The 19,013-nt window shown below is 32.9% G+C and overlaps 1 protein-coding gene across 1 annotated transcript in view; it reads right to left on the bottom strand.

Moving 5' to 3' along the window:
• LOC140169167 (uncharacterized) overlaps positions 1-19,013 on the bottom strand; it is a 97,780-nt gene that overhangs the window by 36,831 nt on the left and 41,936 nt on the right. The gene's annotated exons all lie outside the window — the stretch shown is intronic.

Below are 19,013 nucleotides of genomic sequence, written 5' to 3'. Positions count from 1 at the left end.
ATGTCTCTACCGAATGCAAAATATTTCATCTAAATTTCGTTTTTGTCTCATAACTCAAAAACGGAATGTCGTATGAGCTTCAAATTGCACACGATTTGAGAGTGGATTATATGCTTTGTAATCATAATAAAATTGTTGCTAAAGAATTTGGTTTATTTAGGAGTGGTCATTGAAACACCCCATATGCTAAATTACACGCGTTTCATAATTATGGCTCTAAACTGCTCTAAAATGTCGTTTTTGTCCATAACTCAAAAACAGAATGTTGTATGAGCTTCAATTTGCACACGACGTGAGAGGGGATTATATGCTTTGCAATCATAATAAAATTGTTGATAAAGAATTTGGTTTAGTTAAGAAGTGGTCACTGAAAACACCTCATATGCTAAATTACACACGTTTCATAATTATGGCCTTAAACTGCTCTAAATATGTCGTTTTTGTCCATAACTCAAAAACAGAATATTGTATGAGCTTCATATTGCAAACGATTAGAGAGTAGATAATATCCTTTTGAATCATAATAAAATTGTTGATAAAAATGTTGATTTATTTAGGGAGTGGTCACTGACAACACCTCCTATGCTAAATGACACAAGTTTTGTAATTATGGCCCTCTTCTTTTCGTTTTTGTCTCATAACTCAAAAATACTACTAATGTATTTTTCGTATAATATCACAATGTTTTGCAGCATGTTTTCCAAAATGTTTTTTTGAATGTTATTAAAACGTTTTGTACCCTTTATGATATAACCTAACGTATAAAATTTATGTTTTCTCTAAAACTTGTGTTTGCTGAGTATAGGCACATCCGAGCGAATCAGAAAGATTATGATGTAACAATTTGAAACAACTCATTTCTGAATATTATTTATATTAAAATACGCTTTTCCGATGAAAAAAAAGAACAAGAAAAAAAACAAGAAAACAACAATTGAATATACTTAAAAAACTTTTACCAATGGGACTTGAAAATCGGTCAATAGTCAAAAGTTTATCAGTCTGAGGAAATCCGTTACGTGTTAACCATTTCGCAATGAAATCAAGTTTTATTCTTTTATTAGTCAGGTATCGGGAAAGTGTAAACTTGTATAGTAGAAATAGCAAGTGTAAACTTTACCATAATGACAAAATGCGGCCTCAAAATCAAATTTTGTCGATTTTGGACCATTTTATCATTATGGTAAAGCGATACGTTCGTTTGCCATTTTACTGTACACGTTTACAATGTTCCGATACCTGACTACTATAAAAGAACAAAACTTGTTATCTCTGATTGCGAAATGGCAGCGTGGCGTAACGGGTTAGTCCTCAGACTGATAACCTTTTGACTATTGACCGATGTGGTTCGAGTCCCATTGGTGGTCTTTTTTTTAAAAAGTATATTAAATTGTTGTTTTCTTTTGTTTTCTTTTACTTTTTCTTTTTTTTTTTCATCGCAAAAGCGTATTTTAATATAAATAATATTCAGAAATGAGTTGTTTATGCGTATTTATTTCAATTCAAATTGGTAAACTTAACTGTTAACAAATTTCATATATGAAACGAATGTTTCATTCCTTTTGCAATAAAACATTTTCAATTGGTATAGCAAATGTAAACGAACGTGACGCTTCGTGAGATGCGGCCTAAAAACATAAAATGTCGATTTTGGACCATTTTGTCATTATGGTAGACTGATACATTTTGCCGTTTCTACTATAGGGTGCTTGCATGGAAGATCATAAAGTTCAAACCATCCTAAAGACACGCTCCAGAGGACATGCAAATACACGGAGTACAATACCAATCACCTGTTTAACTGGTTTTCATCAAAGTAATTCTTTGTACTCCATGCATTAGCATATCTTATGGAGCGTGTCTGGAGGATGATTTGAACTCATGACCTTTCGTGCAAGCACTCTATACAAGTTTACACTTTCCCCGATACCTGACTACTATAAAAGAACAAAACTTGTTACTTCGATTGCGAAATGGCAGCGTGGCGTAGCGGATTAGTCATCAGACTGATAACCTTTTGACTATTGACCGATGTGAATGGTTCGAGTCCCAGTGGTGGTCTTTAAAAAAAAAGTATATTGAATTGTGCTTTTTTTTTCTTTTTTTTTCTCATCGCAAAAGCGTGTTTTAATATAAACAATATTCAGAAATGGGTTGTTTCAAATTGTTACATCATAATCTTTCTGATTCGCTCGGATATGCCTATACTCAGCATACACAAGTTTTCCAGAAGACATTTATCTATGCCTATACTCAGCAAACACAAGTTTTAAAGAAAACATTTACATGTTGGGTTATATCATAAAGGGTACAAAATGTTTTAAGTTTTAATAACATTAAAAATATTTTGGAAACATGCTGCAAAACATTGTGATATTGTAAAAAAATGTATTTGTAGTGTTTTTGAGTTACGAGACAAAAACGAAATTTGACTACAGTAGAGGGCATAATTACGAAACTTGTGTAATTTAGCGTAGGAGGTGTTTTCAGTGACCACTCCCTAAATATATTATGATTCAAAAGGATATTATCTACTCTCAAATCTGGTGCAATATGAATCTCATACAACATTCTGTTTTTGAGTTATGGACAAAAACGACATTTTAGAGCATTTTAGAGCCATGATTAAGAAACGTGAGTAATTTAGCATAGGGGGTGTTTCCAATGACCACTCCCTAAATAAACCAAATTCTTTAGCAACAATTTTATTATGATTACAAAGCATATAATCCACTCTCAAATCGAAATTTGCAATTTGAAGCTCCTACGACATTCCGTTTTTGAGTTATGAGACAAAAACGAAATTTAGATGAAATATTTTGCATTCGGTAGAGACAATCAAGGAAAAAAGTCTTGGAACGCTTGCGTGTAAATAACGGAAAACTGTCACCCCTCTCCCCGTGCAATGTTGAGAAATGCCAATGTCTTCAGCGGTTCCCCAATGTGTTCCAACATTGCTTGATGGGGAGAGGGAAGGGTAAATCATTGTTGTAGATGTCATGTTTCTTCCCAAACACAATATAGGTCATTTCCATGAACATAATAAATTCTGCACGGAATTTCGACAAAGTGTGCCAAGCGTTCCAAGGACTTTTTTCGTTGATTGTCTCTACCGAATGCAAAATATTTCATCTAAATTTCGTTTTTGTCTCATAACTCAAAAACGGAATGTTGTATGAGCTTCAAATTGCACACGATTTGAGAGTGGATTATATGCTTTGTAATCATAATAAAATTGTTGCTAAAGAATTTGGTTTATTTAGGGAGTGGTCATTGGAAACACCCCATATGCTAAATTACACGCGTTTCATAATTATGGCTCTAAACTGCTCTAAAATGTCGTTTTTGTCCATAACTCAAAAACAGAATGTTGTATGAGCTTCAATTTGCACACGACGTGAGAGGGGATTATATGCTTTGCAATCATAATAAAATTGTTGATAAAGAATTTGGTTTAGTTAAGAAGTGGTCACTGAAAACACCTCATATGCTAAATTACACACGTTTCATAATTATGGCCTTAAACTGCTCTAAATATGTCGTTTTTGTCCATAACTCAAAAACAGAATATTGTATGAGCTTCATATTGCAAACGATTAGAGAGTAGATAATATCCTTTTGAATCATAATAAAATTGTTGATAAAAATGTTGATTTATTTAGGGAGTGGTCACTGACAACACCTCCTATGCTAAATGACACAAGTTTTGTAATTATGGCCCTCTTCTTTTCGTTTTTGTCTCATAACTCAAAAATACTACTAATGTATTTTTCGTATAATATCACAATGTTTTGCAGCATGTTTTCCAAAATGTTTTTTTGAATGTTATTAAAACGTTTTGTATCCTTTATGATATAACCTAACGTATAAAATTTATGTTTTCTCTAAAACTTGTGTTTGCTGAGTATAGGCACATCCGAGCGAATCAGAAAGATTATGATGTAACAATTTGAAACAACTCATTTCTGAAAAAAATATTTATATTAAAATACGCTTTTCCGATGAGAAAAAAAAGATTTTTGTTTTGAAGAAAACAAGAAAACAACAATTGAATATACTTAAAAAAAGACCACCAATGGGACTCGAAACGTCGGTCAATAGTCAAAAGTTTATCAGTCTGAGGACTAATCCGTTACGCCACGCTGCCATTTCGCAATCGAGAATAGGGTTCGTTTTGCAATGCGTATTTCTTTCAATTCAAAATGGTAAAGTGTTAACAAGTTTTAATGAAATCAAGTAGTCATTCCTTTGCATTAAAACATTCTCAATTGGTATAGCAAATGTAAACAAACGTGACACTTTACCATGAGATGCGGCCTCAAAATCAAATAATTTTCGATTTTGGACCATTTTATCATTATGGTAAAGTGATACACTTTGCCATTTCTACTGTACACGTTTACACTTTCTCCGATACCTGACTACTATAAAAGAACAAAACTTGTTACTTTGATTGCGAAATGGCAGCGTGGCGTAACGGGTTAGTCCTCAGACTGATAACCTTTTGACTATTGACCGATGTGGTTCGAGTCCCATTGGTGGTCTTTTTTAAAAAGTATATTAAATTGTTGTTTTTTTTTTTTTAATTTTTTTTTTTTTTTTTTTTTTTTTTTTTTTCTCATCGCAAAAGCGTATTTTAATATAAATAATATTCAGAAATGAGTTGTTTATGCGTATTTATTTCAATTCAAATTGGTAAACTTAACTGTTAACAAATTTCATATGATGAAACGAATGTTTCATTCCTTTTGCAATAAAACATTTTCAATTGGTATAGCAAATGTAAACGAACGTGACGCTTCGTGAGATGCGGCCTAAAAACATAAAATGTCGATTTTGGACCATTTTGTCATTATGGTAGACTGATACATTTTGCCGTTTCTACTATAGGGTGCTTGCATGGAAGATCATAAAGTTCAAACCATCCTAAAGACACGCTCCAGAGGACATGCAAATACACGGAGTACAATACCAATCACCTGTTTAACTGGTTTTCATCAAAGTAATTCTTTGTACTCCATGCATTAGCATATCTTATGGAGCGTGTCTGGAGGATGATTTGAACTCATGACCTTTCGTGCAAGCACTCTATACAAGTTTACACTTTCCCCGATACCTGACTACTATAAAAGAACAAAACTTGTTACTTCGATTGCGAAATGGCAGCGTGGCGTAGCGGATTAGTCATCAGACTGATAACCTTTTGACTATTGACCGATGTGAATGGTTCGAGTCCCAGTGGTGGTCTTTAAAAAAAAAGTATATTGAATTGTGCTTTTTTTTCTTGTTTTTCTCATCGCAAAAGCGTGTTTTAACATAAACAATATTCAGAAATGGGTTGTTTCAAATTGTTACATCATAATCTTTCTGATTCGCTCGGATATGCCTATACTCAGCATACACAAGTTTTCCAGAAGACATTTATCTATGCCTATACTCAGCAAACACAAGTTTTAAAGAAAACATTTACATGTTGGGTTATATCATAAAGGGTACAAAATGTTTTAAGTTTTAATAACATTAAAAATATTTTGGAAACATGCTGCAAAACATTGTGATATTGTAAAAAAATGTATATGTAGTGTTTTTGAGTTACGAGACAAAAACGAAATTTGACTACAGTAGAGGGCATAATTACGAAACTTGTGTAATTTAGCGTAGGAGGTGTTTTCAGTGACCACTCCCTAAATATATTATGATTCAAAAGGATATTATCTACTCTCAAATCTGGTGCAATATGAATCTCATACAACATTCTGTTTTTGAGTTATGGACAAAAACGACATTTTAGAGCATTTTAGAGCCATGATTAAGAAACGTGAGTAATTTAGCATAGGGGTGTTTCCAATGACCACTCCTAAATAAACCAAATTCTTTAGCAACAATTTTATTATGATTACAAAGCATATAATCCACTCTCAAATCGTGTGCAATTTGAAGCTCCTACGACATTCCGTTTTTGAGTTATGAGACAAAAACGAAATTTAGATGAAATATTTTGCATTCGGTAGAGACAATCAAGGAAAAAAGTCTTGGAACGCTTGCGTGTAAATAACGGAAAACTGTCACCCCCCTCTCCCCGTGCAATGTTGAGAAATGCCAATGTCTTCAGCGGTTCCCCAATGTGTTCCAACATTGCTTGATGGGGAGAGGGAAGGGTAAATCATTGTTGTAGATGTCATGTTTCTTCCCAAACACAATATAGGTCATTTCCATGAACATAATAAATTCTGCACGGAATTTCGACAAAGTGTGCCAAGCGTTCCAAGGACTTTTTCGTTGATTGTCTCTACCGAATGCAAAATATTTCATCTAAATTTCGTTTTTGTCTCATAACTCAAAAACGGAATGTTGTATGAGCTTCAAATTGCACACGATTTGAGAGTGGATTATATGCTTTGTAATCATAATAAAATTGTTGCTAAAGAATTTGGTTTATTTAGGGAGTGGTCATTGGAAACACCCCATATGCTAAATTACACGCGTTTCATAATTATGGCTCTAAACTGCTCTAAAATGTCGTTTTTGTCCATAACTCAAAAACAGAATGTTGTATGAGCTTCAATTTGCACACGACGTGAGAGGGGATTATATGCTTTGCAATCATAATAAAATTGTTGATAAAGAATTTGGTTTAGTTAAGAAGTGGTCACTGAAAACACCTCATATGCTAAATTACACACGTTTCATAATTATGGCTCTTAAACTGCTCTAAATATGTCGTTTTTGTCCATAACTCAAAAACAGAATATTGTATGAGCTTCATATTGCAAACGATTAGAGAGTAGATAATATCCTTTTGAATCATAATAAAATTGTTGATAAAAATGTTGATTTATTTAGGGAGGGGGAACTGACAACACCTCCTATGCTAAATGACACAAGTTTTGTAATTATGGCCCTCTTCTTTTCGTTTTTGTCTCATAACTCAAAAATACTACTAATGTATTTTTCGTATAATATCACAATGTTTTGCAGCATGTTTTCCAAAATGTTTTTTTGAATGTTATTAAAACGTTTTGTACCCTTTATGATATAACCTAACGTATAAAATTTATGTTTTCTCTAAAACTTGTGTTTGCTGAGTATAGGCACATCCGAGCGAATCAGAAAGATTATGATGTAACAATTTGAAACAACTCATTTCTGAATATTATTTATATTAAAATACGCTTTTCCGATGAGAAAAAAAAGAACAAGAAAAGAAAACAAGAAAACAACAATTGAATATACTTAAAAAAAAGACCACCAATGGGACTCGAACCACGTCGGTCAATATTTGTTAAAGTTTATCAGTTGAACTAAATCCGTTATGCCACGTGCCATTTTTTTCAATCAAAAGTAACAAGTTTTACAAATTTTATATGTAATCAATGTTTCATCTTTGAAATTAAAACATTGTCAATTGGTATAGCAAAATGTAAACAAACGTGACCTTAATGAGATGCGGCCTCAAAATCAAATAATGTCGATTTTGGACCATTTTATCATTATGGTAAAGTGATACTATACATTTTACTGTACATGTTTACACTTTCTCCGATACCTGATCTACTATAAAAGAACAAAACTTGTTACTTTGCGTTTTGAAATGGCAGCGGCGTAACGGGTTAGTCCTCAGACTGATAACCAGAAATGTTTGACTATTGACCGATGTGGTTCGAGTCCCATTGGTGGTCAAATTTTACAATTTAAAAGTATATTAAATTGTTGTTTTGGTTTGTTTTCTTTACTTTTCTTTTTTTCAAAGTTTCTCATCGCAAAAGCGTATTTTAATATAAATAATATTCAGAAATGAGTTGTTTATGCGTATTTATTTCAATTCAAATTGGTAAACTTAACTGTTAACAAATTTCATATATGAAACGAATGTTTCATTCCTTTTGCAATAAAACATTTTCAATTGGTATAGCAAATGTAAACGAACGTGACGCTTCGTGAGATGCGGCCTAAAACATAAAATGTCGATTTTGGACCATTTTGTCATTATGGTAGACTGATACATTTTGCCGTTTCCGTTACTATAGGGTGCTTGCATGGAAGATCATAAAGTTCAAACCATCCTAAAGACACGCTCCAGAGGACATGCAAATACACGGAGTACAATACCAATCACCTGTTTAACTGGTTTTCATCAAAGTAATTCTTTTGTACTCCATGCATTAGCATATCTTATGGAGCGTGTCTGGAGGATGATTTGAACTCATGACCTTTCGTGCAAGCACTCTATACAAGTTTACACTTTCCCCGATACCTGACTACTATAAAAGAACAAAACTTGTTACTTCGATTGCGAAATGGCAGCGTGGCGTAGCGGATTAGTCATCAGACTGATAACCTTTTGACTATTGACCGATGTGAATGGTTCGAGTCCCAGTGGTGGTCTTTAAAAAAAAAGTATATTGAATTGTGCTTTTTTTTTCTTGTTTTTTCTCATCGCAAAAGCGTGTTTTAATATAAACAATATTCAGAAATGGGTTGTTTCAAATTGTTACATCATAATCTTTCTGATTCGCTCGGATATGCCTATACTCAGCATACACAAGTTTTCCAGAAGACATTTATCTATGCCTATACTCAGCAAACACAAGTTTTAAAGAAAACATTTACATGTTGGGTTATATCATAAAGGGTACAAAATGTTTTAAGTTTTAATAACATTAAAAATATTTTGGAAACATGCTGCAAAAAACATTGTGATATTGTAAAAAATGTATTTGTAGTGTTTTTGAGTTACGAGACAAAAACGAAATTTGACTACAGTAGAGGCATAATTATGAAACTTGTGTAATTTAGCGTAGGAGGTGTTTTCAGTGACCACTCCCTAAATATATTATGATTCAAAAGGATATTATCTACTCTCAAATCTGGTGCAATATGAATCTCATACAACATTCTGTTTTTGAGTTATGGACAAAAACGACATTTTAGAGCATTTTAGAGCCATGATTAAGAAACGTGAGTAATTTAGCATAGGGGTGTTTCCAATGACCACTCCTAAATAAACCAAATTCTTTAGCAACAATTTTATTATGATTACAAAGCATATAATCCACTCTCAAATCGTGTGCAATTTGAAGTTTCCTACGACATTCCGTTTTGAGTTATGAGACAAAAACGAAATTTAGATGAAATATTTTGCATTCGGTAGAGACAATCAAGGAAAAAAGTCTTGGAACGCTTGCGTGTAAATAACGGAAAAAAGTCACCCCCTCTCCCCCGTGAAATGTTGAGAAATGCCAATGTCTTCAGCGGTTCCCCAATGTGTTCCAACATTGCTTGATGGGGAGAGGGAAGGGTAAATCATTGTTGTAGATGTCATGTTTCTTCCCAAACACAATATAGGTCATTTCCATGAACATAATAAATTCTGCACGGAATTTCGACAAAGTGTGCCAAGCGTTCCAAGGACTTTTTTCGTTGATTGTCTCTACCGAATGCAAAATATTTCATCTAAATTTCGTTTTTGTCTCATAACTCAAAAACGGAATGTTGTATGAGCTTCAAATTGCACACGATTTGAGAGTGGATTATATGCTTTGTAATCATAATAAAATTGTTGCTAAAGAATTTGGTTTATTTAGGGAGTGGTCATTGGAAACACCCCATATGCTAAATTACACGCGTTTCATAATTATGGCTCTAAACTGCTCTAAAATGTCGTTTTTTTCCATAACTCAAAAACAGAATGTTGTATGAGCTTCAATTTGCACACGACGTGAGAGGGGATTATATGCTTTGCAATCATAATAAAATTGTTGATAAAGAATTTGGTTTAGTTAAGAAGTGGTCACTGAAAACACCTCATATGCTAAATTACACACGTTTCATAATTATGGCCTTAAACTGCTCTAAATATGTCGTTTTTGTCCATAACTCAAAAACAGAATATTGTATGAGCTTCATATTGCAAACGATTAGAGAGTAGATAATATCCTTTTGAATCATAATAAAATTGTTGATAAAAATGTTGATTTATTTAGGAGTGGTCACTGACAACACCTCCTATGCTAAATGACACAAGTTTTGTAATTATGGCCCTCTTCTTTTCGTTTTTGTCTCATAACTCAAAAATACTACTAATGTATTTTTCGTATAATATCACAATGTTTTGCAGCATGTTTTCCAAAATGTTTTTTTGAATGTTATTAAAACGTTTTGTACCCTTTATGATATAACCTAACGTATAAAATTTATGTTTTCTCTAAAACTTGTGTTTGCTGAGTATAGGCACATCCGAGCGAATCAGAAAGATTATGATGTAACAATTTGAAACAACTCATTTCTGAATATTATTTATATTAAAATACGCTTTTCCGATGAGAAAAAAAAGAACAAGAAAGAAAAAAGAAAACAACAATTGAATATACTTAAAAAAGACCACCAATGGGACTCGAACCACGTCGGTCAATAGTCAAAAGTTTATCAGTCTGAGGACTAATCCGTTACGCCACGCTGCCATTTCGCAATCGAAGTAACAAGTTTTATTCTTTTTAGTCAGGTATCAGAAAGATAACCTTTTTTTGAGGTCTTTTTTTTTTTTTAAAAAATTAATTGAGAATGAGTTTTAATGCAAAAGGAATGACACTGTTATCTTAATCTTTATATGAAATTTGTTAACATTTTCTTTACCGTTTTGAATTGAAATAAATATATATGCGTATTTCTTTCAATTCAAAATGGTAAAGTGTTAACAAATTTCATATATGAAATCAATGTTTCATTCCTTTTGCATTAAAACATTCTCAATTGGTATAGCAAATGTAAACAAACGTGACGCTTCATGAGATGCGGCCTCAAAATCAAATAATGTCGATTTTGGACCATTTTATCATTATGGTAAAGTGATACACTTTGCCATTTCTACTGTACACGTTTACACTTTCTCCGATACCTGACTACTATAAAAGAACAAAACTTGTTACTTCGATTGCGAAATGGCAGCGTGGCGTAACGGGTTAGTCCTCAGACTGATAACCTTTTGACTATTGACCGATGTGGTTCGAGTCCCATTGGTGGTCTTTTTTTAAAAAGTATATTAAATTGTTGTTTTCTTGTTTTTTTTTCTTGTTTTTTTTTTCTCATCGCAAAAGCGTATTTTAATATAAATAATATTCAGAAATGAGTTGTTTATGCGTATTTATTTCAATTCAAATTGGTAAACTTAACTGTTAACAAATTTCATATATGAAACGAATGTTTCATTCCTTTTGCAATAAAACATTTTCAATTGGTATAGCAAATGTAAACGAACGTGACGCTTCGTGAGATGCGGCCTAAAAACATAAAATGTCGATTTTGGACCATTTTGTCATTATGGTAGACTGATACATTTTGCCGTTTCTACTATAGGGTGCTTGCATGGAAGATCATAAAGTTCAAACCATCCTAAAGACACGCTCCAGAGGACATGCAAATACACGGAGTACAATACCAATCACCTGTTTATCTGGTTTTCATCAAAGTAATTCTTTGTACTCCATGCATTAGCATATCTTATGGAGCGTGTCTGGAGGATGATTTGAACTCATGACCTTTCGTGCAAGCACTCTATACAAGTTTACACTTTCCCCGATACCTGACTACTATAAAAGAACAAAACTTGTTACTTCGATTGCGAAATGGCAGCGTGGCGTAGCGGATTAGTCATCAGACTGATAACCTTTTGACTATTGACCGATGTGAATGGTTCGAGTCCCAGTGGTGGTCTTTAAAAAAAAAAGTATATTGAATTGTGCTTTTTTTTCTTGTTTTTCTCATCGCAAAAGCGTGTTTTAATATAAACAATATTCAGAAATGGGTTGTTTCAAATTGTTACATCATAATCTTTCTGATTCGCTCGGATATGCCTATACTCAGCATACACAAGTTTTCCAGAAGACATTTATCTATGCCTATACTCAGCAAACACAAGTTTTAAAGAAAACATTTACATGTTGGGTTATATCATAAAGGGTACAAAATGTTTTAAGTTTTAATAACATTAAAAATATTTTGGAAACATGCTGCAAAACATTGTGATATTGTAAAAAATGTATTTGTAGTGTTTTTGAGTTACGAGACAAAAACGAAATTTGACTACAGTAGAGGGCATAATTACGAAACTTGTGTAATTTAGCGTAGGAGGTGTTTTCAGTGACCACTCCTAAATATATTATGATTCAAAAGGATATTATCTACTCTCAAATCTGGTGCAATATGAATCTCATACAACATTCTGTTTTTGAGTTATGGACAAAAACGACATTTTAGAGCATTTTAGAGCCATGATTAAGAAACGTGAGTAATTTAGCATAGGGGGTGTTGCCAAGGACCACTCCCTAAATAAACCAAATTCTTTAGCAACAATTTTATTATGATTACAAAGCATATAATCCACTCTCAAATCGTGTGCAATTTGAAGCTCCTACGACATTCCGTTTTTGAGTTATGAGACAAAAACGAAATTTAGATGAAATATTTTGCATTCGGTAGAGACAATCAAGGAAAAAAGTCTTGGAACGCTTGCGTGTAAATAACGGAAAACTGTCACCCCTCTCCCCGTGCAATGTTGAGAAATGCCAATGTCTTCAGCGGTTCCCCAATGTGTTCCAACATTGCTTGATGGGGAGGGGGAAGGGTAAATCATTGTTGTAGATGTCATGTTTCTTCCCAAACACAATATAGGTCATTTCCATGAACATAATAAATTCTGCACGGAATTTCGACAAAGTGTGCCAAGCGTTCCAAGGACTTTTTTCGTTGATTGTCTCTACCGAATGCAAAATATTTCATCTAAATTTCGTTTTTGTCTCATAACTCAAAAACGGAATGTTGTATGAGCTTCAAATTGCACACGATTTGAGAGTGGATTATATGCTTTGTAATCATAATAAAATTGTTGCTAAAGAATTTGGTTTATTTAGGGAGTGGTCATTGGAAACACCCCATATGCTAAATTACACGCGTTTCATAATTATGGCTCTAAACTGCTCTAAAATGTCGTTTTTGTCCATAACTCAAAAACAGAATGTTGTATGAGCTTCAATTTGCACACGACGTGAGAGGGGATTATATGCTTTGCAATCATAATAAAATTGTTGATAAAGAATTTGGTTTAGTTAAGAAGTGGTCACTGAAAACACCTCATATGCTAAATTACACACGTTTCATAATTATGGTTCTAACTGCTCTAAATATGTCGTTTTTGTCCATAACTCAAAAACAGAATATTGTATGAGCTTCATATTGCAAACGATTAGAGAGTAGATAATATCCTTTTGAATCATAATAAAATTGTTGATAAAAATGTTGATTTATTTAGGAGTGGTCACTGACAACACCTCCTATGCTAAATGACACAAGTTTTGTAATTATGGCCCTCTTCTTTTCGTTTTTGTCTCATAACTCAAAAAATACTACTAATGTATTTTTCGTATAATATCACAATGTTTTGCAGCATGTTTTCCAAAATGTTTTTTGAATGTTATTAAAACGTTTTGTACCCTTTATGATATAACCTAACGTATAAAATTTATGTTTTCTCTAAAACTTGTGTTTGCTGAGTATAGGCACATCCGAGCGAATCAGAAAGATTATGATGTAACAATTTGAAACAACTCATTTCTGAATATTATTTATATTAAAATACGCTTTTCCGATGAGAAAAAAAGAAAAGAAAGAAAATAAGAAAACAACAATTGAATATAAAAAAAGACCACCAATGGGACTCGAACCACGTCGGTCAATAGTCAAAAGTTTATCAGTCTGAGGACTAATCCGTTACGCCACGCTGCCATTTCGCAATCAAGTAACAAGTTTTATTCTTTTATAGTAGTCAGAATGTATTTATGGAATTTGTAAACTTTGTTTTAATTGAAATAAAAAGTGTATTTCTTTCAATTCAAAATGGTAAAATGTTAACAAATTTCATATATGAAATCAATGTTTCATTTTTGCATTAAAAAACATCTCAATTGGTATAGCAAATGTAAACAAACGACGCTTCATGAGATGCGGCCTCAAAATTTATGTCGATGCTATACCAATTGAGAATGTTTTTAATGCAAAGGAATGATAATTGATTTGTTAACACTTTACCGTTTTGACCATTTTATCATTATCAATTCAAAAGTGAATACACTTTGCCATTTCTACTGTACACGTTTACACTTTCTCCGATACCTGACTACTATAAAAAACAAAACTTGTTACTTGATTGCGAAATGGCAGCGTGGCGTAACGGGTTAGTCCTCAGACTGATAACGGTAAAATTTTTTGACTATTGACCGATGTGGTTCGAGTCCCATTGGTGGTCTTTTTTTTAAAAAGTATATTAAATTGTTGTTTTCTTGTTTTCTTTACTTTTCTTTTTTTTTCTCATCGCAAAAGCGTATTTTAATATAAATAATATTCAGAAATGAGTTGTTTATGCGTATTTATTTCAATTCAAATTGGTAAACTTAACTGTTAACAAATTTCATATATGAAACGAATGTTTCATTCCTTTTGCAATAAAACATTTTCAATTGGTATAGCAAATGTAAACGAACGTGACGCTTCGTGAGATGCGGCCTAAAAACATAAAATGTCGATTTTGGACCATTTTGTCATTATGGTAGACTGATACATTTTGCCGTTTCTACTATAGGGTGCTTGCATGGAAGATCATAAAGTTCAAACCATCCTAAAGACACGCTCCAGAGGACATGCAAATACACGGAGTACAATACCAATCACCTGTTTAACTGGTTTTCATCAAAGTAATTCTTTGTACTCCATGCATTATCATATCTTATGGAGCGTGTCTGGAGGATGATTTGAACTCATGACCTTTCGTGCAAGCACTCTATACAAGTTTACACTTTCCCCGATACCTGACTACTATAAAAGAACAAAACTTGTTACTTCGATTGCGAAATGGCAGCGTGGCGTAGCGGATTAGTCATCAGACTGATAACCTTTTGACTATTGACCGATGTGAATGGTTCGAGTCCCAGTGGTGGTCTTTAAAAAAAAGTATATTGAATTGTGCTTTTTTTTCTTGTTTTTCTCATCGCAAAAGCGTGTTTTAATATAAACAATATTCAGAAATGGGTTGTTTCAAATTGTTACATCATAATCTTTCTGATTCGCTCGGATATGCCTATACTCAGCATACACAAGTTTTCCAGAAGACATTTATCTATGCCTATACTCAGCAAACACAAGTTTTAAAGAAAACATTTACATGTTGGGTTATATCATAAAGGGTACAAAATGTTTTAAGTTTTAATAACATTAAAAATATTTTGGAAACATGCTGCAAAACATTGTGATATTGTAAAAAATGTATTTGTAGTGTTTTTGAGTTACGAGACAAAAACGAAATTTGACTACAGTAGAGGGCATAATTACGAAACTTGTGTAATTTAGCGTAGGAGGTGTTTTCAGTGACCTCTCCCTAAATATATTATGATTCAAAAGGATATTATCTACTCTCAAATCTGGTGCAATATGAATCTCATACAACATTCTGTTTTTGAGTTATGGACAAAAACGACATTTTAGAGCATTTTAGAGCCATGATTAAGAAACGTGAGTAATTTAGCATAGGGGTGTTTCCAATGACCACTCACTAAATAAACCAAATTCTTTAGCAACAATTTTATTATGATTACAAAGCATATAATCCACTCTCAAATCGTGTGCAATTTGAAGCTCCTACGACATTCCGTTTTTGAGTTATGAGACAAAAACGAAATTTAGATGAAATATTTTGCATTCGGTAGAGACAATCAAGGAAAAAAGTCTTGGAACGCTTGCGTGTAAATAACGGAAAACTGTCACCCCCTCTCCCCTTGCAATGCTGAGAAATGCAAATGTCTTCAGCGGTTCCCCAATGTGTTCCAACATTGCTTGATGGGGGGGAGAGGGAAGGGTAAATCATTGTTGTAGATGTCATGTTTCTTCCCAAACACAATATAGGTCATTTCCATGAACATAATAAATTCTGCACGGAATTTCGACAAAGTGTGCCAAGCGTTCCAAGGACTTTTTTCGTTGATTGTCTCTACCGAATGCAAAATATTTCATCTAAATTTCGTTTTTGTCTCATAACTCAAAAACGGAATGTTGTATGAGCTTCAAATTGCACACGATTTGAGAGTGGATTATATGCTTTGTAATCATAATAAAATTGTTGCTAAAGAATTTGGTTTATTTAGGGAGTGGTCATTGGAAACACCCCATATGCTAAATTACACGCGTTTCATAATTATGGCTCTAAACTGCTCTAAAATGTCGTTTTTGTCCATAACTCAAAAACAGAATGTTGTATGAGCTTCAATTTGCACACGACGTGAGAGGGGATTATATGCTTTGCAATCATAATAAAATTGTTGATAAAGAATTTGGTTTAGTTAAGAAGTGGTCACTGAAAACACCTCATATGCTAAATTACACACGTTTCATAATTATGGTTTCTAAACTGCTCTAAATATGTCGTTTTTGTCCATAACACAAAAACAGAATATTGTATGAGCTTCATATTGCAAACGATTAGAGAGTAGATAATATCCTTTTGAATCATAATAAAATTGTTGATAAAAATGTTGATTTATTTAGGAGTGGTCACTGACAACACACTCCTATGCTAAATGACACAAGTTTTGTAATTATGGCCCTCTTCTTTTCGTTTTTGTCTCATAACTCAAAAATACTACTAATGTATTTTTCGTATAATATCACAATGTTTTGCAGCATGTTTTCCAAAATGTTTTTTTGAATGTTATTAAAACGTTTTGTACCCTTTTATGATATAACCTAACGTATAAAATTTATGTTTTCTCTAAAACTTGTGTTTGCTGAGTATAGGCACATCCGAGCGAATCAGAAAGATTATGATGTAAAATTTGAAACAACTCATTTCTGAATATTATTTATATAAAATACGCTTTTCCGATGAGAAAAAAAAAAGAACAAGAAAAGAAACAAAAAAACAAAATTGAAATATATAGAAAAATAGTAAAAGTTTTAGACCATTTTTGCTCAAAATCAAATACCATTGGTTGGGAACGTCGGTCAATAGTCAAAAAATGACACTTATCAGTCTTATATGACTAATTTGTTAACATTTTACCGTTTTGAATTGAAATAAATATATATGCGTATTTCTTTCAATTCAAAATGGTAAAGTGTTAAAAAATTTCATATATGAAATCAATGTTTCATTCCTTTTGCATTAAAACATTCTCAATTGGTATAGCAAATGTAAACAAACGTGACGCTTCATGAGATGCGGCCTCAAAATCAAATAATGTCGATTTTGGACCATTTTATCATTATGGTAAAGTGATACACTTTGCCATTTCTACTGTACACGTTTACACTTTCTCCGATACCTGACTACTATATAAAAAGAACAAAACTTGTTACTTGATTGCGAAATGGCAGCGTGGCGTAACGGGTTAGTCCTCAGACTGATAACCTTTTGACTATTGACCGATGTGGTTCGAGTCCCATTGGTGGTCTTTTTTTTAAAAAGTATATTAAATTGTTGTTTTCTTTTTTCTTTTCTTGTTTTTTTTTTCTCATCGCAAAAGCGTATTTTAATATAAATAATATTCAGAAATGAGTTGTTTATGCGTATTTATTTCAATTCAAATTGGTAAACTTAACTGTTAACAAATTTCATATATGAAACGAATGTTTCATTCCTTTTGCAATAAAACATTTTCAATTGGTATAGCAAATGTAAACGAACGTGACGCTTCGTGAGATGCGGCCTAAAAACATAAAATGTCGATTTTGGACCATTTTGTCATTATGGTAGACTGATACATTTTGCCGTTTCTACTATAGGGTGCTTGCATGGAAGATCATAAAGTTCAAACCATCCTAAAGACACGCTCCAGAGGACATGCAAATACACGGAGTACAATACCAATCACCTGTTTAACTGGTTTTCATCAAAGTAATTCTTTGTACTCCATGCATTAGCATATCTTATGGAGCGTGTCTGGAGGATGATTTGAACTCATGACCTTTCGTGCAAGCACTCTATACAAGTTTACACTTTCCCCGATACCTGACTACTATAAAAGAACAAAACTTGTTACTTCGATTGCGAAATGGCAGCGTGGCGTAGCGGATTAGTCCTCAGACTGATAACCTTTTGACTATTGACCGATGTGAATGGTTCGAGTCCCAGTGGTGGTCTTTAAAAAAAAAGTATATTGAATTGTGCTTTTTTTTTTCTTGTTTTTTCTCATCGCAAAAGCGTGTTTTAATATAAACAATATTCAGAAATGGGTTGTTTCAAATTGTTACATCATAATCTTTCTGATTCGCTCGGATATGCCTATACTCAGCATACACAAGTTTTCCAGAAGACATTTATCTATGCCTATACTCAGCAAACACAAGTTTTAAAGAAAACATTTACATGTTGGGTTATATCATAAAGGGTACAAAATGTTTTAAGTTTTAATAACATTAAAAATATTTTGGAAACATGCTGCAAAACATTGTGATATTGTAAAAAAATGTATTTGTAGTGTTTTTGAGTTACGAGACAAAAACGAAATTTGACTACAGTAGAGGGCATAATTACGAAACTTGTGTAATTTAGCGTAGGAGGTGTTTTCAGTGACCACTCCTAAATATATTATGATTCAAAAGGATATTATCTACTCTCAAATCTGGTGCAATATGAATCTCATACAACATTCTGTTTTTGAGTTATGGACAAAAACGACATTTTAGAGCATTTTAGAGCCATGATTAAGAAACGTGAGTAATTTAGCATAGGGGTGTTTCCAATGACCACTCCTAAATAAACCAAATTCTTTAGCAACAATTTTATTATGATTACAAAGCATATAATCCACTCTCAAATCGTGTGCAATTTGAAGCTCCTACGACATTCCGTTTTTGAGTTATGAGACAAAAACGAAATTTAGATGAAATATTTTGCATTCGGTAGAGAAAATCAACGAAAAAAGTATTGGAACGCTTGCGTGTAAATAACGGAAAACTGTCACCCCTCTCCCCGT

Source organism: Amphiura filiformis, chromosome 14 (assembly GCF_039555335.1).
Source record: "Amphiura filiformis chromosome 14, Afil_fr2py, whole genome shotgun sequence".
Taxonomy (NCBI): Eukaryota; Metazoa; Echinodermata; class Ophiuroidea; order Amphilepidida; family Amphiuridae; genus Amphiura; species Amphiura filiformis.
The sequence above is the reverse complement of the archived record's forward strand: the minus strand, read 5'-3'. Positions and strand labels throughout refer to the sequence as shown.